This window comes from Camelus bactrianus, chromosome 11 (genome assembly GCF_048773025.1).
Source record: "Camelus bactrianus isolate YW-2024 breed Bactrian camel chromosome 11, ASM4877302v1, whole genome shotgun sequence".
In the NCBI taxonomy this organism is placed as follows: Eukaryota; Metazoa; Chordata; class Mammalia; order Artiodactyla; family Camelidae; genus Camelus; species Camelus bactrianus.
The window spans coordinates 4045421-4067646 of record NC_133549.1 but is presented as its reverse complement, the minus strand read 5'-3'; the positions used below and the strand labels follow the sequence as shown (position 1 = coordinate 4067646).

The window sequence follows — 22226 nt, the reverse complement described above, 5'->3', positions numbered from 1 at the left end:
GAGGTAGAGAAGTCTACCAGCTAAATGTGTTTTCTTCTGGAAAAGAGGAAGACACACAAGATCCTTTCTGTGGAGCCTGAACCCAGGTGAGGACGGTGAAGTGAGCTCTGTAAGTACCCAATTAGCAAAGTGAGTGATGAATAAAGAGACGTGAGCTTTGATGACAGAGATGATACTACTATTCACTTGTCCTGTAAGTATGTCTTCATGTTCAATGATCAATACCTCGGGGTCCTCAGGGTTTGAGATTATAGGAAAATGCACAGCCCGGCCCTAGAACTCCTCTATGATTGTGGCACTGCACTTAGATGTTTCAAGGGCACCTCCAACTCCACCTTCAAATAGCTGATTTCACGGTGCTCCTCCCATAGCCGTCCTGCCCAGGGCCACTTGTCGGGGGGCAAGGTCTCTCTGCCTCTCCCAGCTCAGTCCCATCACTCATAGATGTGATTGGACCCCTCCTTCAGGGCCCAATTTCCTCAGTCAACGAGTCCCACCACCCAAACCTCACCTACCAGATTCTCACTGGCACTCCCTCAGCACTGACTCTGTGCTGGGGACCACGCTGCACATTGTGCACACGTTATCTCACTGGATCTCCACAGAAGTCCTGGGAAGTCGGTATATCACTGCTTCAATTAATAAGATAAATTGTTTCACTTCCTTGAGCGTGTCATCCAAAGTGACACGGCTACTGAGCCACAAACCGGGGACTGAAAATCACTTGAAAATTGAACACTGCTACACCTCACAGCCACCCTACTCAGACTCATCACATCACCTCCTGCCGAGCCTTCTAAATGTTTCTAAGCATTCTACAAGACAAAAGTGATCTACGAGAGCACCCCTCTCCCCTACTTAAAATCTGACAATGACGTTCCACTTCCCTTAGGAGAAAGCCCCCAGGGCCTGAGCACAGCCCAATGGCCCGGCATCCGCGTTCCCTGCGTGGCCGCGCCGCCTCACCCACCATGCAGCGCTACATGTGCAGTGTCCAGGACAAGGATGCTGACTCCGTACAACCCGGGGCTCGTCTCACTCAAACAATGATCACCCTCTTCAGTGCTGACTCTCAGAAAATTGTTTTCTCTGGATGAATCAATATCTTTTTCCTTACAACTTCCCATCATTGATAATGAGCTCCCCCCAAAAGAGAGAAGACCTAATCCTCAGACTCCTTATCTGTTAAGTGTGAATAACAAGGAAATATGAGTGGTTTTAAGTGAAATAATATTCATGTGAAGCTAAAGGACAATTCCCAACATACAGTAAGCACGCAATATGTGCTTACTTAATATTAATAAGAATATAATGCATTCCAGCAACCTTAAATCAATGCTTTATGGTTTTGTCCAAAAGACTACCGACAAACTATTGGATGAACCCCTTTGAGCAGATCCGCCCAAGCGTACTGGGATAGGTAAGCCTTGACTCCAGTTACAGTTGCAGCCAACCAGCACTACGGGGCGGGGGCAGTTTGCTCAAACTCGTACATGTTGTTTGAGCATTTAGTTGTAGTTATTGAATAAAGACAGTTATTATATAGTCAAAGCTCCTGAAACATAAATCTTCAAAGATTGATGCAAATTAGTTTCAAGTACAACACTCTCACTAGAAATTATTTGAAAATTATAGTCTTAGCTCCTCCACACTTCGAAAGGGCATTTTCTTAATGTATCTGACTATATACACTGGGAGGATTGTTTAAAAGAAATTAAGATGAAGCCATCCTGAATAAGCTCTCAGTATCATCTGCACAAAACCCCACCCAAGGGTCTCACTTCTCACTTCCACATAGGTGTTCAGGTAGCTTAACCTGGGTCTTGGTTTCTTATGACATGGGGGTGGGAAGAATTGTGGATAGATTAATGTAGCAAATATAAATCTAGGGTATTTGCTGTGTAGGAATCCTAGAAATAAATAAATTGATATATAGTCCCACCCTTAGGAAGCTCAGTCTTTCCAATTACAGCAGCATTAAAAATAAAATGAGAGATACATTTAACAAAATTTTACAAGATTTGCACATTGAACATTTTGAAGTATCACCAAAAAAAAATTAAAAGATCTACATATATGGAAGGCATCCCATGTTCATGGAATGGTAGACAATATTGTTAAAAATGTTAAGACCCCCCAAAGTGATCTACAAATTTAATGGAATCCCTATCAAAATTCCAGCTGACTTCTTTGCAAAAATTGAAAAACTGATGCCAAAATTCATATGGAAGTGCAAGGGACACAGGTCAGCCAAAACAATCTTGAAAAAGAAGAGCAAAGTTGGAGGACTCACTCAAAGGTTACTACAAATCTATAGTACTCTAGTCATTATGGTACTGGCATAAGTTAGGATGCATAAATCTATGAGACACAATAAAAAATCCAGAGGGGAAATTTACATTTACAGTCATTTTTCCAGAAATGTGCCAACAACACTCCATTGAAAGAATAGTCTATTCAACAAATGGTGCAGAGACACCTGGGTATCTGAAGGCAAAAGACTGAATCTGGAATCTGGACCCCCGTATTTTATTTAACAAATAAAATATTAATTCAAAATGGATCACAGACGGAAATGTAAAATCTAAATGTATAAACTTTCTAAAAGAAGACATAGTTTAAATCTTTGTGGTCCTAGGATAGGCTATGGTTTCCTAGATACAATACCAAGAGCACAAGTGAAAAAAAAAAAAGATAAATTGACTTCATCAAAATTAAAACCATTTGTTACAAAGGACATCATCAAGAAAGTGAAATGAAAGGGGATGGGGGTAGCTCAAGTGATAGAGTGCGTCCTTAGCAAGAAAAATAAAATGAATAAATCTAATTACCTCCCCTAGAAAGAAATTGTTTTAATGTTTAAAAAAAGTAAAGTGAAACGACAATCAGCAGAATAGGAGAAAAATTTTGCAAAGCATAAATCTAATAAGAGAATAGTATCCAGGATATAAAACAAATGCTTACAACTGACCAATACAAAGAAAATCGACCCAATTTTTAAATATGCCAAGTATTTAAATAGATATACAATTGGCCAATAAGCATATGAAAAGATGCTCAGCATCACTAGCGAAATCAACATCAAAATGAGATCTGATTTTACACTCACTAGGATGGTTATAATCAAACATGGACAATAAAAAGTGTCGGTCAGGAGGCAGAGAAATGGGAACCCTCAATACGCAGCCGTTGGAAAGGGGCAATGATACAGCTTCTTTGGAAAAGCCTGGTGTTTCCTCAAAAGGTTAGAATTATATGGCACAGCAATTCCACTCCTACATATAGAGTCATCCCTCAGTATCCTCGGGAATTTGTTTCAGGAAAACCCCACCCTGGATACCATAATCCAAGGATGTTCGAGTCCCTTTACAATCAGCCATCTGGATCCATGAAGTGGAAACTACAGATATGGCGGGCCAACTGTACAGCCATCAGAATGAAAATATATTCTCACAAAACTTGCACATCAATATTCATGGCAGTATCATTCAGAGTAGCCAAAGTTACAAACAATATCCATCCATCAATGAATGGATAAACAAAATTACCAAGAATAGTCCCACAAACTTTTGGTCATTGAATCTTTGACAAAGGAGATGAGAACATAAAATGGAGTAAAGACAGCCTCTTCAGAAAATGGTGTAGGGAAAACTGGACAGCTGCATGTAAATCAATGAAGTTAGGCTACTCCCTCACAGCATACACAAAAATAAATTAAAAATGGCTTAAAGACTTAAACATGTAGACAAGACACTATAAACCTCTTAGAAGAAAACATAGGCAAAACATCTGACATACATCTCAACAATGTTTTCCTAGAGCAGTCTACTCAAGCAATAGAAATACAAGCAAAATAATACAAGTGGGATCTAATTAAACTTACAAGCTTTTGCACAGAAAAGGAAACAAAAAGCAAAACAAAAAGACAATCTATGGAATGGGAGAAAACAGTTGCAATAAATGAAACTGACAAGGGCTTAATTCCCAGAATATGCAAACAGTTTTTACACTTAATAAGAAAGAAAAACAAACAATTCAATTCAAAAATGGGCAGAAGTCCTAAAGAAACATTTCTCCAATGAAGACATACAAATGGCCAATAGGAACATGAAAAAAATGCTCAATATCATTATCAGAGAAATGCAAATCAAAACAGCAATCAAGTCTCACCTCTCACCAGTCCGAATAGCCATCATTCAGAAGTTCACAGATAAATGCTGGAGAGGCTGTGGAGAATTGGGAACCCTCCTACACTGTGGTGGGAATGCAGTTTGGTTGTGGAAAACTGTATAGAGGTTCCTCAAAAGACAAAAAATTGACCTCCCATATGACCCAGCAATCCCACTCCTGGACATATATCCAGAAGGAACCCTAACTCAAAAAGACACTTTCACCCCAATATTCACAGCAGCACTATTTACAATAGCAAGACATGGAAACAACCTAAATGTCCACTGAAAGATGACTGGATAAAGAGACTGTAGTATATTTCTCCAATAGACTACTATTCAGCCATAAAATAATAACAAAATAATGCCATTTGCAGCAACATGAATGGACCTGGAGAATGTCATTCTAAAAAAAATAAGCCAGAAAGAGAAAGAAAAATACCATATGAGATCGCTCACATGTGGAATCTTAAAAAAAAAAAAAAAAATCAAAAAACAAAGACACAAAAAGATAAACTTATCTACAGAACAGAAACAGACACAGAGACATAGAAACCAAACTATGGTTACCAGAGGGGAGAGGGTGTGGGAAGGAATATATTGGGAGTTCAAGATTTGCAGATACTGAGTATGTATAGAATAAACCGCAAGTTTATACTGTATAGCACAGGAGAATGTATTTAATATCTTATAGTAACTTATGTTTAAAAAGAATATGAAAATGAATACAGGTAAGTTCCTATTTAACTGAATTGTTGTGCTGTACACAAGAAACTGACACAAAATTATAAACTGACTAGACTTCAATGAAAATATTTTTAAATAGACCAAAAACGAAAAAAAAGAAAAAGGACATTATGAAACCAAAAGAATAAAGTACTGACTCAGGCTACAATATGGATGAACCTTGAAACTTTATGCTAAAATAAGCCAGACACAAAAGGACAAATAGTGCCCTTTAAGGTGAACTATATCTAAGTGTTTACTGTACTACTTCTGTAAATTTTCCGGAGGTTTGAAGTCTATCAATATCAAAATAAAATGTATTATTCATTAAAATCATAAAACGCTTCCTCACAGGAGGGCTTTAATTATTAAATGCAGAAATGCATGTAAAGCTCCTGGAAAAACACTTTGCACGTCCACACACAGACACTGCTGTCACTGCCGCTCAGAGGGTGGTGCCAGCGCTGATGAGGGCTGCCTCCCCTCGCTGCCCTGCAGACAGGAGTGAGGGCCTGGGCTCTGACAGGCAGGGTGAGCGTGACCCTGGGTCAGACACAGCCATGCCCCAGACTCTGCGTTACCCAACTTTCTTATACAAACTGCAACATGTAATGTAAACACGCTACAGGGATGTATCTTACAACACAGGGAATACAGCCAATGTTTACAGTAAATATAAATGGAGCATCTATTGTACACCTGAAACATATCATTTTAAATCAGCTATATCTTTGTAAAAAATTAAAAAATAATTTAAAAATGTTATCACTTTAATATTCAATTCGGGTTTTAAGTAACTACTAAACAGCTTACAATGTATAAAAGCATTTAAGTGTGCTGTTTGTTTACATATTTATTTACTTTCAGCCTCCTGCTAAAAGAGAAATTAAACAATTTTTTTTAAACACACCTTAACAACCATAACAACAAAAAGGCAAAATTGAGAGTGAAGAGAAATTGGAGATTCAATACTTAAATGAAACCAGGGGGAGGTAAAGTCATAAAAATGGATTCCCTGGAGTCAGGGCAAGTGTGAAAGGCCGACTAGAAATTCAGCTGTAAGATTCTTGGCAGCTAAAGCAAAAAGAAAAGATCATGGGGGGGTGGTAGAGCGTGTGCTTAGCGTGCACGGGGTCCCGGGTTCAAGCCCCAGGGCCTCCACTAACAGATAAATACACCTAATTACCTACCCCCCCAAAAGAGTCCCAAAGAAAAGAAAAAGAAATTTCTTTCCAAAAAACCTGATATTAAATTTGGATTAAATACTTAAAAAAAAAAAAAAGTAATATAGAAAAGATGAGTGACACTGTGAAGGAAAAGCCCAGCTGGGCTAACGAGCTAAGTCACAAATCTAAGTGTGGTAAGTGTCGGTTTACTGATCTAAGTATTGCTGGGCTAACTCGTAAATCTGAAGTTTAGTGTCAGTTTACTGGGCTAATAAGCTAACTCGTAAATCCAAGGTCAGCAATTGTCAGTAACGTGATCTGTTCCAAATTCATAAGCTTCAGTGTACTGATTCCTTGCTTTTTGTTGTTTTAGCCTTATTGGCTAATAGCCCCTTACTTGTAATTAACCCTATAGAACCTCATGTGCTGGTCTTGGAGGTGCTCAGAGCTTCGGAACAGGAGCCCCTCTGAACCCGCCAGCGTAATAAATCTCAGTGTTTGTTTCTTGGCTGGCCTGTTCTTTCCATAACAACACAAGCGATAATGCCCTTGAGATAAATCTGTGATGGCTGCTGGCAGGTCCCCATGTCTCACATGGCAAAATCTGAAACATCCTTCTCACCACTCAGAGTCATCATAAGCCCACTCCACACTTCCCGCTGTTAAATGCAGGAGCACAGGCAGGGCCCGGCCTTTGCTCTCTCTGTGTCATCACAGTGAGACAGGATGGAAGGGTCAGAGCACAGCCATTCAAGGAAGGCCACAGCAATTAACATCAAAATGGTGAAGGATTCAAACCCCAGTAGGCCTTGAGGCTCAGGATGAAGAGATTTAACTTCTAGCAGAGCTTGAGCTTCATTATACACCCATTGTAATAGTAACATGGTGAATAACATGCCCCAAGGTACCATGGCAGTCCCAAGGCTAGCCACAAAATGTCAAAGGGTGGGAAATGGCCAACTCCCTGCGAATCCCAGCCCCTTTCCCTTAGGCTGGTCCTTCTACATATTAGCAAATGAAACCACCAAGCCCAAGAAAACGAGCAAAACAGCGCCACCTCGCGGTCACCCCTCTCTCTCCCTCTTCGGAGAAAGCCCACATTTGGTGGAGTGTGTACTTACTTTTAATCTGACCACGCAAACCCCACACCTCGTGGCCTTTCTCTTGCCTTTCAATGTGTCTCTGTGAATAAATCTACCTTTTCTCAACACTGGCTTGCTCTTGAATATTTACTGCATGAAGCCAAGGAACAAAATCTGGTGGGACACATCCCAGGGGCTCAAGCAAATCCTGGGACACAGCCCTTCTCATGCCTCACGTTTTTTTCCTTGTATCAACAGGACTGGGTTGTGAAGGGAGCTCTGAGGCCCCAGCTAAGGGACAGAAGACGCCCCCAGGGCTCGAATTGGCCGGCAAACTCTTCCCCAGCAGGGGCCTTGGGGTCTGCCCGGTTCTCTGTGTTTCTCTGTTGTGCTGACTCCCCAGCCACAGAGCGTTCTCCCTAGGCCTGTCCCCACAAAACCCTTCTCTCCAAAATACAAGCACATCATGTCACAATCCTCTTGTTAAATCAGGAAATGCTTAACCCACTTTTTCCCTCCACAGTAAAGTACCTAACTGTCCTCCCTCCCATCCCAACACTTCTTTCTTTGTGAGAACTCTGCACTCCCCACACACCATCCTGAATGCAGGTGCCTTGCTGGCTGGGACCGAGATGTTTCAGTCTCACACAGCCTGCATCCTTTCACTTTCCCCTTGTTACCATAGAAAAGCCTTTCCTGAGTCACCCACAAATCTGATTCTGAACTTCATAAAATGCTGAGGTTGCAGTCACTGTGTGCATACCTCCCAGGTTTTGACTAAGTTTCCTTCACGAGATCTTCATTAAGGAGCTGCATCAAGAAGTTGAAAGAGGATATTATTACATCTGAGTGGAGGAGCCTGCAAGAAATTTAAATGGCTTTCAAGAGAGAGTTAACCAGTGACAGAGAGGTCGCAGGTCCTAGTCAAGAGTGTCATGAGGCAAAATGTTCTTCAAAGACTCAGACTGGCTTCTGAACGTGGAGTCGGCAGGGAGGAGGTGACACGCAGTGAGTGGGGTGAGTGACACAGGGTACGCTCCACCAGCTGGGGAAGAATTGGGTTTTGTTCTAGTTTTCCAAACAATTTCTTAATACCTTTTCCTCCTATTGTCACATACCATTTCCTATGAATTAAGAATATCAATGTCAGTCATTTGGGCCGCTTGGGAGAGGCAACATGATGCCATTCACAGGGCTGGGACATGACAGCCACACCAGTCTAGTTTGAAAGACCAGTGGGGTTATTTCCATGGTGATCACGGGCATGCAGCAAACTCCCCAACTTCAATGACCTCATCTCAAAAGTGGGGCAATAAAACTACCAAGAAAAGTGCATGATGATTATGGAAGACATCTGTTTACTAGGTAAGTGCCCGTGACAGCTGCAGCTTAATGGGGAATGAGTATGATTAACAAGGCCCTGTCTACGTGGCCACACGCTCCCTGCCTTCCTGCCTTGGTGCAGCAGCAGAGTTTGTTTAGCTGAGATGAACGCCCCCAGAGCAGCCCCGACGGGAAAGCTCGCAGCTCTGCAGTGTGAGGCGTGTTCCTTTCCTTCTCAGTGCTGATCACAGTTTGCTGTCATTTGTTTTTATGTTTATCCCTTTTGTAACTTCCTCTCCTCCGGAGTTTTTGCTCAAGCAGCGCAGGGCCAGGTGTGTCTTGTGGCCTGCCCGATATTCTGGGCTGGGAAACAGCCGACCACACATCTGGCTCTGGTGCTGAACGGAGAGGGCAAAAGGCCCTGGGGCCCATGCTGAACTGAGGCCCATGCACCCAAAATTATGGTCTGACTTTGGGCAAATTACACAGTCTTCTTTACCCTGAGATTCCTCATCTGTCCATGAAAATAACTGCCCATGGCACACAGAGTTACCAAGATTAGAGGAAATCACCAAATTCACAACATATTCAAGGGGCTACCAGTGCATCCTCAACAGACAAATGCTGCCTTTACGGCTCTGACACACGCCAAGCGGGGCGGCCACACACAGTGAACACTGCTAAGTGCTTCATGTGTGCTACAATACTCTTTAGAACTTACAACAATCCCAAGAAGAAACGAATATTATCATGCCCATTTCACAGATTCACCAACAGGTTAAGAGAGGTTACATTCTAGTCCAAGGCCGTATGGTGAGGAAATGATGATTTAAACCGGAATCTGGGCCCAGGCTTAGGCTCCATCTCTCTCCCATCCACCTGACCACTTGCCTATGAATTCCACCTGTCCAATACACAAGTTTGCAGCCGGCCAGCTATTAAATGCAATGTGTGCCACCATTTGTCAATGTTGGTTAATTACCATAAACTGTTCTCAGAAACCACTACAGAAAAGAAAGGTGGACTTAAGGAATTCTGCATTGCGTTCTCCTGTAATGTGCAGAAACCCTTCACTACACCACCAAATCCAAATGTATGCTTCCTCCATGTTTATGTTTGCACACGGATTATTAAAGTAGAAGGTACCTGCAGTAATTCCATCTCGGTTGCTTTCCAAGGTTGCAGATTATCCATAATCAGTCCGTGAATGAAAATACTACAATGTGAATGAAAATACTGCAAACATGTCAGTAAACAAAGAATGCTGAAACCAAGTCATCAGCGGCTGCTGCCACCCCCCAGCGAGTGCATGCCTGCAGCCCAGCCTCTCAGCCACTCACAGTGGTGCCCTCTGAGCGGACTCAGAGTAAGAAAGGACAGGATACTGGCCCTAGATACCTAGGTACCTGCCAAAGGGATGAATTCAATGACACAAATGTTTGCTTCCTCCCATACATAGAAAAGCACTAAATACTTGATCTTGAGATATCTGGATTTCTTTAGATAACAAGCAATATTTTATTGTTCCAACTACCTGGTCTTTCTTCTAAAACTTCTATATATCCTAGCTCCCCCCCTACCTCTTCGGAGCAGTCCCTCAGAGTGATCTGAGAGGTTGCCATCCCGGCTCAAGTCCTCCAGCCAAATAAAATATAACTCTTAACATTTAGGCTGAACGTTTATTTCAATGAAGTCCCAGAATAGACAAAACTCATCAATTCTGTAATGGAACACACTGGATCAGGAAACAAAAGCATGTTTTAGTCTGGAAAAACTACGGTTTCCTCTTTCTTCCTGTCATTATACAATCCCACCAGAACTCATTAATTTGCTGTCTGCTCATCTGGCAACCAAACTCAGAGAAGAGTCAACTCAGCAGAGTGCTCTACTCGGGAGAACAACCCTCAGCAGCACTGCAGGCTACCTGTCCTCCCGCACGCTCTGATGACCCTTGGTGTCCTCCGTGACGACCAGGACAACAGAGCTGTTCCCAACAGCTGCGAAGTCCCACACGTTAAATAAATCATTTTAATTTATATGATATTTTACGTATATACCCATCTCTGAAAACAGCTTTGCTAGAAGCCCAAATCTTCAGCATCAATCTGCAAAGGCAAATCCGGTCCGCAAGGGAAAACAAGACTTAAGAGGAAGCTAAGGCGTCCAAAGTACTCTCCACAACCTAAGGCCTCCAAAGTCCCCTGCAGGACCTTCAACCAAACTGCCTGCAGGCCTGCAGCTGCAGGCGGTAACATGTCTGCTTTTAAAGCAACCCCTTCCTGCCCTCGGGCACTACTATGTCCCTTTACGCCCTCCCATCTCAGGGTAAGAGCAGCCGCTGCAGAACCTCACAAGGCAGCACTGACAGGACTGGACAAAGAGGATCAGAGCTAAACTAAGCCTTCTGATGACACGAGCTTGTCACTCTGTCATTTTACTGATGAAGATATATAGAGAGAGGTGGGGTGATCTTGCTCAAAGTCACACAGCTAATAAGTGGCAAAGTCTATAACCCAGCTACACCCTCCAGTGTGACGCCCCCGCTGGGACGCCCACAGGGTTCTCTCGTGCCTGCCGGACCAGTCCTTTACTGTCACTCATAACCCACCAGACGGTCTGAAACTAGCCTGCCTTTTCAGCCTCTTCTCCCTCTAGTTTCTCAGGAACAAAGCTGCTCGGGACACTGTGTGACTTCCGGCTCCCCAAACCCTCCGTGCTCAGGGTGGTCTTGCCTGTGCATCCAGCACCCTGCTCAGAGGCTCTTCCTCCCCTGCAGGAGGACGTTTCCAGTCTCCGCAGGGACACCCCCTCAGGGAAGCCCTCTTTTCGCCCTCAACATGGCAGGTGTCCCAGGCCACATCCCGAGCTGCCCCATTAGGACTGCGGGTGCCCAGGTTTGCTAGTCAGACCAGCAGCCTCAGAGCCAGGGTTTATGCCCGGGTCACCCTGCAAACCTACTGCCCGCCACACAGCCCCCAGCCAGCAGGTCACCTGGAAGTCGCAGCAAGTGCCCCACCCAATCCCGAAGTCTCTTCATTTGCCAGCACCGCTGATGACTGTTCTCCAACCTTTGGTCAGTTTTGCACAAAACAGCAGCTTCCACTCTGAAGCAGGGGGTTTTCTCTTCTGCTCCCCATCCTTACTGGAAACGTCAAGGGAAACCAAAAGGCCTTTTCTCAACCCTTTTCTGATGACACCCTCCCACCCACAATATTCACATGCTCAAGAGCTTTGGGTCCACGTGGTTTTGCTTCCCATACGCTAAGTGGCTCAAAACACTGCGGGATTCTCTCTTTTGAGAGTATTTGTTTGTACTGAGTTTATCGGCTTTAATCACTTTTTGTGTCTCCCTTCAGTGTCCCTAGCAGTTGCCACTTCTTACTCCCTTCAGCAGCCTCCCTCCCAACATCTAGTCTAGGAAGTCAGCTGTGATGAGGGGCCCGGGGGCAGTCACAGAAGATGGAACTAAGGCACAGAGAGGTGACATAATTTGCCCGAGAAGATCAGCTTCAAGCCCCAACACTGTGTCACGTCCGTCTGTTTAACTCTTATGCTAAGCAAGCGAACTTTTTGTAGATTATGGTTATAAACAGATGAGGATTCAAAATACATACAAGGACACACGTCAACTCTAAGATGTTCATTAACTCCACTATTTTGTTTCTATTTATTTTATTTCTATTAAAAAAATTTAAGAACCTCTGCAGTCAATATAGCAAAATGTTACTGGGCTTTAAATACAGAATATAGAGGTTTTAAGTGTGTCATTACTCATCCTTATTTGTATGTTCACAAGACAAACTGATTTGAAAGTCTCTCTCCCCTCCCCCTACTCACTACTGGCTCTCACCTGAACTCCCAAACCACACATCTAACAGCCTTTCACTTTACCCACAGCTGAACTCATCAGTTATCCCCCAGAACTCCCTCTACAGCTTTCCCTCCTCAGAGCACAGCAGGACCATCGTTTACCTCATTAATCCACCCAGAAACCTGTTCCTTACTCCATCTTACCTTCACAGACATCATTCATCCTTTCCTTTTTACCATCTAAACATGCCTTCAATCTGTTAGCTTTTACCCGCTGACCATCCCACCGCTCAAGTGGAAGTCACCAACACTGCCCACCTGGACTCACGAGTCTCCCAAGTGGCCCCAAAGCCACTCTCCCCTACTTGAGACAAATGGGATTGTGTCACTCCCACACTTTTAGGACTGTTTTCAAACCCACTGTTCTTAAAGAAACTCCAAGTTCTTCACCTGATGAATGTCTTTGCCATCAAATTGTCAGCTCAGGGAGGGGAGGACACGCCCTCTCCCATAGGACCTGCCCTCTGGCAGAGCATCAGCTTGGGAGGACCTGCTGAGCTACACCAGCCTGTATTCTAACCCTGGTCTTGAATTCTTAGCAAACTGCTTCAACTATCATTACAAATCAAAGGTAGATTAGAAAGATTTTAGATGTTGAGCTAGACTATTGATTTGGGGATTTTGCACTAGCAACCTGCAAGTACATGTTCTAATGATTCTGTCTTCTTAAAACCACACCCAGATTTAAGTAGTATTTGTGGAATGTCTTTGGAGTAAAAGGGACTGTACTTTTACAGACTTTATGTTTTTACCATGAAAAATGCAGACAGGGTCACAAATAGAACCACCTCACAAGTGACAGAAGACAGGTGACAGGCATACAGCAACAGGTCACAAAGATGGTAAGAGCAAAGTTGTTTCTCCAACCACCCAAAAAATTTTTGAAAGAACTGAAAACTCTGAATTTTGAAAGTAAAATACTATCATATATAGAAATAAAATAATCCTCTTCATCAGTGTTTCAAGATCTGACTCCAGAATTTTTAGCATGCCATATTGAATCCTAGCACAGAAAAATCAGATGGACTAGTGGTGAGTAAGTTCCAGGAAAACGGCAGTAATTCCTCCACTTGTAAAAGGACATAAACTCACTTGTCGAAGATGAATGTAAACCGCATTCTGGAGAAATTCGGAAGCTCCCAGGCTCTGCTTCTGGATGGCAAGGACACGGACAGCTTTGAAGCATGCTTCTAACTCAGTCACCAGCATTCTTACACTGCAGGGGGAAACGGAGGCACTCAGTCAAGAGCAGAGGTGTTCCTGTCGTGTCTCGCAGGCCGTGCCTTGGGGACTCAGTGCCCTGCAGCAGCCCGGCCCCAGGCGAGGACCCGCAGCGTGACCCACCCAAGCAGGAGGTGCACTGGGCTTGAGAAAGCCCATCCCCGATGGGGGCAAGAGTGGCTGGTGGGTTTGAGTGAACATATAAATGCCCATAGAAATAGGCCTGCATTCATTCAAGTGATAAAAGCAAAAGTAGCAGGCTATTTAACAAAATTTCAACTGTCAGTGGAAATTTACCATTCCTTTCTGCTTGTCCCCTGCACTCTGAGACAGGCTTAGGCTCTCTCACACCGGCAGCTCTGATGCAATAGTTGTGAAGTCGTTTTACTTTGCTGCAAGTGTCCTCGCTCCACGTGTGGCTGTGACTGTCGTCTCTTAACACAGTCAGATGTCTTCCTGGATCTCTCCCTGCGTTCCTTGCTCCTGCTCCTCAGATCCTAAGATAAAGGGCAAGTGAAGACACATGACCAGAAAAGACACCGTGGACTTGAACGAAGTCCTCAGTGATCCCCTAGGTGAGTGCTGCCCACCCCTTACCTTCGATTCTCAAGGTTCTGCCCAGGGTGACATCCAGACAGGAGAGCGTCCTGGGCCAATTAAAAGCTGTGTGACTTGGGCCCTGGGACAGGTGCAGGAGCTGGTTCCAGAGCCGTGCCCCTCCCCACCTCTGCTCCACTCTCTCCCAAGGACCCACTGCCAAGCCCCCAGGTTCCCTGATATTCTGTCCTTCTCTTCTAATCTAATCCAAGCCCTTTTCCTCTTCCTTTATTCCCTAATTATCACCAGTTGAAGTGGTTTTTCAGTCACAGTATCTGAAAAAATTTCCGGCAGCTGAAAAAGAGGTCTCCAGAGGTCAATGCCCATATGCTGTTTCCTGAAGAGAGCCCCTGGTTATGGGGTCCCTCACCAACACCCACGGGGCATCAGACAAGTTGCAGAGTCGACCACCCCCAACAAGAGTTTACTGTGACCCCAATGCCTGCACAGCATCCCTGCTCTCATAAATGTATTTGGCCCACTTATCCGTTACTAAGAAGCAAAAGTAAAAAAATTGCTCATGTTTCTTACTAAAATTATTTATGAGGTGGAAAAAGAAATTGTAATAGAAGAGAATAAATTTGACTGCATGTTAGATCTGTTCCTTTGGCTTTAAACCTTTGCTGTTTTCTAGGCTCAGACTTGGTAGCTCTGTAACTTTTGTAAAAGAAAGTTGCCTTTAGCCTGAAATATCCAGGAGAGCCTATTCTCTGGGCTCTGATCTTTCACGATGTTAACTCTTCTGCACTTATGTAGAGATGGCAAGTTGCAAAATAGAGAATCAACTTTGTTTTTTTTTTGGAGGTTTTAGAGGGGCACCATGATTTGACCCACGTGGACAGCTGCAAGAACAAAGAATTCCAAGGAGAAACAATTCATACCACAAGAAGTTTGCAACAACCAACCATATCCCCGCCCCTTTTTAGTATAAAAGCGGACTGATTTCTGACTTGGGAGAGACGGTTCTCCAGCATGTCATTCTGCCATCTTCTGGGTCTGCCAGCTTTTCAAATAAAGTCACTATTCCTTGCTCCAACACCTCAATCTCCCGATTTATTGGCCTGTCATGCAGCAAGCAGTACGAGTTTCGACTTGGTAACAAGATGACTGCATTGGGGGTAGTATGTCTCCACTCTTTCCTCGTTTCCAATATGTAACATGCACATCATTTATGATCTAGTGCAAATAATTCATCAAAGACTACCACAAAAAGAAACTACACTCACCTAGCTATCAACACTGAAGTCACAACCTATCAATTTTATATGCTGTTTAACAACACAACTAAAAAACCTAACATAGGGAATTGATTCCACAGAAACAAAATTATTTCTACTCCTTCAAAACCTTTTTTTCTTTTCTGTTTTATTTTGTTTTGCATATTGAAAAGAAAATAAAAGACAAATCATTTTATTTCACGTATTTTGTTATAGCTACATAATTTAAATACTACAAAGAAATTTAAATTGCAATAAAAAATTGTTCATATATTGTACAAAGATATATACACAATCAATGTGGATAAGGAAAGGAATGGACATTTACTAAAAATCCACTGCACATCCAGTCTTTTACAAGCATATCTTGGAATATAAGCTCTATGATCCAGGGGTCCCCCACCGGCATTCTCACTGCTGAGTCCCTTAGTAATCTTCTACCAAGGCACCAGCATAGAACCACGCGATCAGTATTTTAGGTATAAATGAGGGAATTAGCTCATTCAATTCTAAAACAAAAACCCTAAAGTAAATACTGAACTTATTTACAGATAAAGAAAATTGGACACAAACAAGTACAGTTTCTTCCCCAAGTTCACAAAGCTAATAACTGCTAAGGGCAAGATTTGAACTCATCTGTCTGATTCTAAAAACTAAGGTGGAAATCCCTTATGACTGGGGAGGGTCCAGCAGCACAGCCTATCACCCTATCTTTGTTCAGATCTAGCCTTAGACAGCCTGAGACAGCACCCCATTCCTATGGAAATTGAGGGCAAATGATAACAATAAGTATTTTATATCCAGTAGTTTCTTAAGTATCATTTATATAAACTGTCAGCAGGACAGCAGAAAAACTCTGGGAAATATGAGTGGGTCCAGGGCTTTTTGCTGATTAGAAACTCAGTCTATCAGGACAGAGTGACCTTCCCATGAGAGGCCACACGGACCTAAACTAAAGGCAGCTGAGCAATGAAAACTAGCAAGACCCTGGAACTCAAGCAAGAAGGATCCCTGCCATCTCCCGCCCTGTTGCCTCTTCATCCACGTGGACACGAAGACAGAAGACCTAGGTTCTTGTCCAAGTTACACTGTCATGAATTCTCACCCATAAAAAGGTACGACTCTATGCTGTCCTAAGTCCTTTCCAACTCAAATATGTTGACACCAATATCTCAGCAGAATGTCTATGTCTCCGCATCCTCTCTTCTATAAGGAGAATAGTTCTATGGCCACAAAGCAGAAATCCAATTAAAAACACCATGCACTAAGCAAGGTGAAAATCTGCGTAAGAGACTTTGCTCTCACGCTCAGTGAATGAAAACTCAGAAAAATTGGTCCTTCTCCCTCAGCTAGTGGGAGGTAGGCTGATTGTGTGTGTGGGTGGGTGTGCGTGTGTGTGTGTAAATCAAATACAATGACGTCTGGGATCTGTACAGATTTTTTTTAAGTTACAGTCATTTCATGAGAATGAGACACCCTTTAAAGTAATTTGAATCTAGTGTTCTGAGAGACCCTCAGGATCTTTTGGTGGAGGAGGGGAAAGGAAAGGAGGAAAGAAGTAAATGAAGCAAAGGAGTAATAATACTGCAAGGGAAAGGCAAGACATTAATTTTGTTCCTACTTGCATCACAAACAAATTATGGACTGGCTTTGCCCCGATGTCCTGTCGAGCACTGAGTTGCAGATGAAGAGGTGACAGCCCATTTCTCACTGAGCTTGTGACTGTACGTGGCATCTTATAGAAACAAATCATTTATCCAGATCAAACACTCTAGCAGCAGGCCGTAATTCTCCTATTTTGAGAGACAAGAAAATAGGAGTTCAAAGAGGGTAGATAACTTGACAAAAGTCAGAGGACCAGTAAACAAGAGAGGATGAATTCAAACTCAGATCTGAATGAAGAGTCTGATCTTCCCACTCCCAGGACTGGAAAATCCTTAACACACAGACTCCCCAGCTCCCCTGCAGTGTTCCTGGCACCAAGCATTTCCCATGGTGATGGACTCCAGTTCTCACAGACACAGCGCTCTGTGCAGCCAATGACCTTGATCAGACCTTGATCATCTACCTACCACGCCCACCAGGCTTCACCATAAAGGTAGGAAAGCTGGCTTTCAAGTGCATACAAAGCCACCCCTGGTCTAACGTGGGCTCTTCTGGGGCTTCCCCAGCCTAAATGCAGCCATGAAAGTGCTCAGAGTTTGTACATGAGCCACACTACCTCTCTCCATCGGTCTCCACACCTATACTTCTTAGCTATGACCATTTTGATAATATTGGAAACAAATTTTTAAAAACACAAAAGAAAGGATCCTCGAACAATTACTTAATACTTACAATTTTAAATGACAAGTTACAAAGTGAGTATTTACAAACCGAATCTGCCTTCCTAGGTGTCAGTTTGAACAGTTAAAAAATATAAAAGCAAAAAATTCTCACTTAGAAAATTAACAAAAACATCAACAGTAATCTGGAATAAACTCACAATTAATGCCCATGTTGTACATGGAGAAAACTACAGGACTGTACTGAGGGGTAAATAAGAGGTGTGAATGTAGAGACATCAACATATTGCATGGAGGAAAACAGTTTTGTAAATATGGAAGTTCTCCTAAAAATAATTCAAAACTTAATAAAAATCCCATGAATACTCTTATCTGATTTTTTTTTAACTTGAACAATATATTTTAGAATTCTTCAGGAATAATAAAGTCATAATAATAGCCAAGAAATTTTGGGATGGAAGAAAAGAACAAAAAAAAAATCGCACTGTCAGATAATATTTAATTTTTACAATATGTAAGATATAGCGCTGCAGTAAGGAAGTAAGATTGACAGAAATAAAGCATGAGCTCAAAAAGAGACTCTAGTGTACATAAGTATTTTATACATGTGGGATTTCAAATCAAAGAGCAAAGTATGAATTCAATATTTGTCCTGGGACAATCAGAGAATCACCTGGAAAGAACAAATTCTATTCCTGTCATAATGACCACAAAAAAAATTACAGATAGTGATGTAAATATTAAAATACTAATAACAGCAAATACAACTCTTTGCTCACATTAATTCAACTTCACCTCACTATAACAAGTACTATTATCATCTCCATCTTAGACATTAAATAAACCTACATAAGAGATTTATACCATTATTAGAAAGTATTTCTAAGAATAATAACAAAGATAAAACACAAAAGGAAGACATTTACTATCTTAAGAATATTTTGAGCCACAACAAAAATAAACCTACTGAACAAAATGAAACGAAAGAAATGACAAGGAAAAACTCTGTGATAGATGTTGATGAAGACAAGGGATTAATGTTCATAACATACAAAGAGCTGTCACAAAGCAAAAAGAAGCTTCCTCACTTAAATTTGTGCAAAGGACAAAATGGATCATTCACTTTTCAAAAGTCAGATGGCTAATCAGTGAAAAATGCTCAATACCTCACTGGTCATCAAATGCAAACTAAAACAATGAAAAAGCACTTTTGCTCATCTTATTGGTAAATATTTTTAAAAGATATTGTAGCTAGTGTCAATCTGTGGGAGAAAAAACTGTGAGCGACCTTTTTGGAGGATGACATGTAAATGGATATGTAAACACTGAAAAACGTGTGTACACACTGATTCAACCCCACTTCTAGGAATCGTTTCGTTTAGAAAAAAATCAGTTCAAATAGATATACTGTTTACACTGGTGGGAAGAAAAGCTGAAGTGAAATCATATCCAGCGATAGAGAATTGGTTACATAAGTAATTCTACATTTCTCATTCCACACTGGAGAAGGAATTTCTAGTCACTTGAAAGTAGCCTGTGATGAAAGTAAATGTCACATCCAATGACTAAATTTCCAGAAGACGTAACTAAAGGCATGCTCATACAAGATCACAGGAAAGTCTGTTAAAGAAAGATGCCAGTCAAACATCCTTTCTGACAATGGAAAATGGAGAAAAGTTGTGTCCACCATCAAGACAATGATGCGGTAAATCACGGTGAGCTGTGGGCACTAAGGGGCCGGCGTTTTCCCGTGGCCCAGGGCCTTGTCCACAGCACTCTCCCACCAAAGGTGTCCTTGCACAAGAGACCACACCTGCACATCAGGAGACCCCTCCACTCTATCTGAAAGGACCGGGTGAGTCTGGAGTGGGAGGACGTCTAATATATACCCCTGAGTGAATAAAGTGAGCTGCAGAAAACATATAGTTTGGCCTTATTTTTCAAAAAAGAATATATACACACATATACATAGATTTCTCATATGTATGTATGTATGTATGTACGTATGTATGGGTATATATATATGTCATAGGCATAAAAGTCATGAAATATATACACCACATTGGCAACAGCTTTTACACTCAGGAAATAAGGGGAAGGGAGGTAGGGCTCTTTCGGTACCACCACAGTTCTCTTTTCAGTATTTCAGTTAAGTACACTTGGAATTTAAAAATTTATTTAAGCCCGAAGTAAAATGGACGATGCCTCCACAAGACATAATGCTATACTGGTCATTAAAAATCATGCCAGGGGAGATAGAATATTGTAGAAAAACATGTAATAAGCCGAATGGAAAATGGAGGTCTCCACACAGTAAACAGGCACAGAATGCTCACTGGTTTTTATGACAGAGCTGATACACACTGATGAAAAGAACAGAAAGTAGATGTTAAAGTGTTAATTATTATTTCTGAGTAATGGGACCTGGATAGCCTTTTATGTCCCTTTGTTCAGACTTATTGTATTAAATATACATTATTTTTCATCTGAAAAAACATTTTTAGATGTGTACACATCACACATTGGAGAATAATACACGAGTACTTACAGAAACAAATAACTAGGAGACACTGCAGCAGCGCCACACAATGTAGAAAGGGCGATCCTGATTAACACCGCGCAGTTACATAAGGACCAACAAAGTGAGAGCACCTGCTGTAACAGGGAGCGGCCCCCTTCTATTTGTCACTTGTGTCTTCAGGGCTGAGGCAGTTCTGAGCATGGCCACTGTCAGTGTTGGTGTCTGGATGGATGCCACTGGATGTGAGGGCACCTGCAAGCCGAGAGGAATAACAGAAATCATCCTCTGCCTTTTCTGTCTTGTTTCTTTGTTACTTTTAAAGAGAGGCATAAATAAGATAAACTAAATCTTCCCTACTGAAATTTCAGTAATGAAACCGTTTTCAAAGTGTTCACAACTTATATTCTGCCTATAACCGTCTTTTCATCAAAGCTTCATATTTATTAAATGTTAATTAACTCAGTTAATTAACTCCCTGTTGAAACCTTCTACTATAGAACATGAAATGCACTATGTGAAAGGACCAGTCCTGCAGTGACTAGCTTGGCTGTCTTGACGGCAGTGCAGTCAGCCCCCAAAATCCCGTGGCTCTGAGCTCCTGATGCTGCTAAGAGAGCACGCTGCCGCCTCAGATGGAGAGAAAGTGTGAAAGCATTTCCTGAAATCTACAGCACTGACAAAACATAACTGACAAATCCCAGGCTCCTTTGAAGCTGTCATTTTCGGTTTCTGGCCAACCCCCATCAATAAGCAGAACCACCTCATTCCCGAGCAATGGTACTCACTTGGTAAGGAGTTCTGGAGAAATTTTCAGGTATAGAATGTAACCAACTATACGTAGAACTCTGACAAAAGAAACAATGCAAAACCCTGATTTTGGAAGACACTCAAAATATTCTCCTAAGCCTTTGTAGCTGGAAAGGTTGGGCTTCTCCTGAGCCACTTATTTATTTCACAGCCAGTGAGCATCTCCCACAAACCCTGTTACCCTGTGTCTGCTGGGAGCATCAGGTACACTCTTGCTGTTGATCTTATAAGTCACAGGGCAGAGGCGTGTGTCTCACGGCTGCAACCCTCACACTGGCTCGCCTCCTAGCCTCACAGTTTGAACTTGGCCCCATTTTCTAACCTGTTTATTTGGTATCTGTTCTTCTGTAAGCTGCCTGAAATGCTTTTTGAAACAAGTCAGAAGAATGAGTGTGTAGATAAATGGACAGATGGACAGGTGAGAGATGGGCAGACCAAAAGGGAGACTCCAAGAAAAGGGGAACACATAAAATTTCCTGTGCAAAACCCTCTTCTAGTCAGGGAAGAAAACCACCACGGAGAAGAGTGAAGAGGCAGGTAGCTTAGGACTGTTTCCTGGATTCCATGAAAAGTCACACCAAGAGATGAGAGGGTAGAACTATAAATAATAAAAGAAAAAAAGCACACATGCTTGAAAAATATATCTACAATATGTACTTCCTAAGAATAGATTCAAATCAGCAGGGCCCAATACCAAAATCTTGGGTATTTACAGAAATGAGAATCCCATCTCCAAACCACAAGGCATCCCTTTGGAGCACTGAGAGTCTACACGGGGCAGTCATAAAGCCATCACCACAAAATCTATGCTATCCTGCACTTACGAGGAACGAGCAGTTGTGCACACGTGACAATTACACCCAACAGCACCTCTACGGGGGAGGGAAGCCTAGCGAGCCCCATCTCTGCAGGACAGAAAACCAGTCCTGGAGAGCCTAAGCCGACCTACCAGTTCTCCATCTCACAGGACTGGTCACTCCAGAGCAGGACTCGAACTCGGACACACGTCTGTAAGCACGATATTATCATGCTTTGTGTGATTTTTGTGTGTATAATACATTTGTTTCTGGCATGAAAGGATATTTAATAAATGATTGATTGTCTTGTCTATCTCATTAGCTCACAATCAATCTTTATACTGTTGAATTGTACTCTTTTACTCTGGAGAACGTAACGGAAAGAGCGGGTGTCAGAATGAGGTGGAGGTCCATTCTTTATCTGGTATCTCATCTCATCCAAGTC

The 22226-nt window shown here is 42.3% G+C and overlaps 1 long non-coding RNA gene across 1 annotated transcript in view; it reads right to left on the bottom strand.

The window, feature by feature from the left end:
- Window positions 1-22226, bottom strand: part of LOC141579012 (uncharacterized) — a 65765-nt gene that overhangs the window by 4545 nt on the left and 38994 nt on the right. Inside the window, exons 5-7 of the long non-coding RNA XR_012509895.1 lie at window positions 20205-20429; window positions 13855-14996; window positions 13429-13552 (exon numbers count right to left, since the gene is read on the bottom strand). This is a non-coding gene — a long non-coding RNA (uncharacterized LOC141579012). The remainder of the gene's footprint in view (window positions 1-13428; window positions 13553-13854; window positions 14997-20204; window positions 20430-22226) is intronic.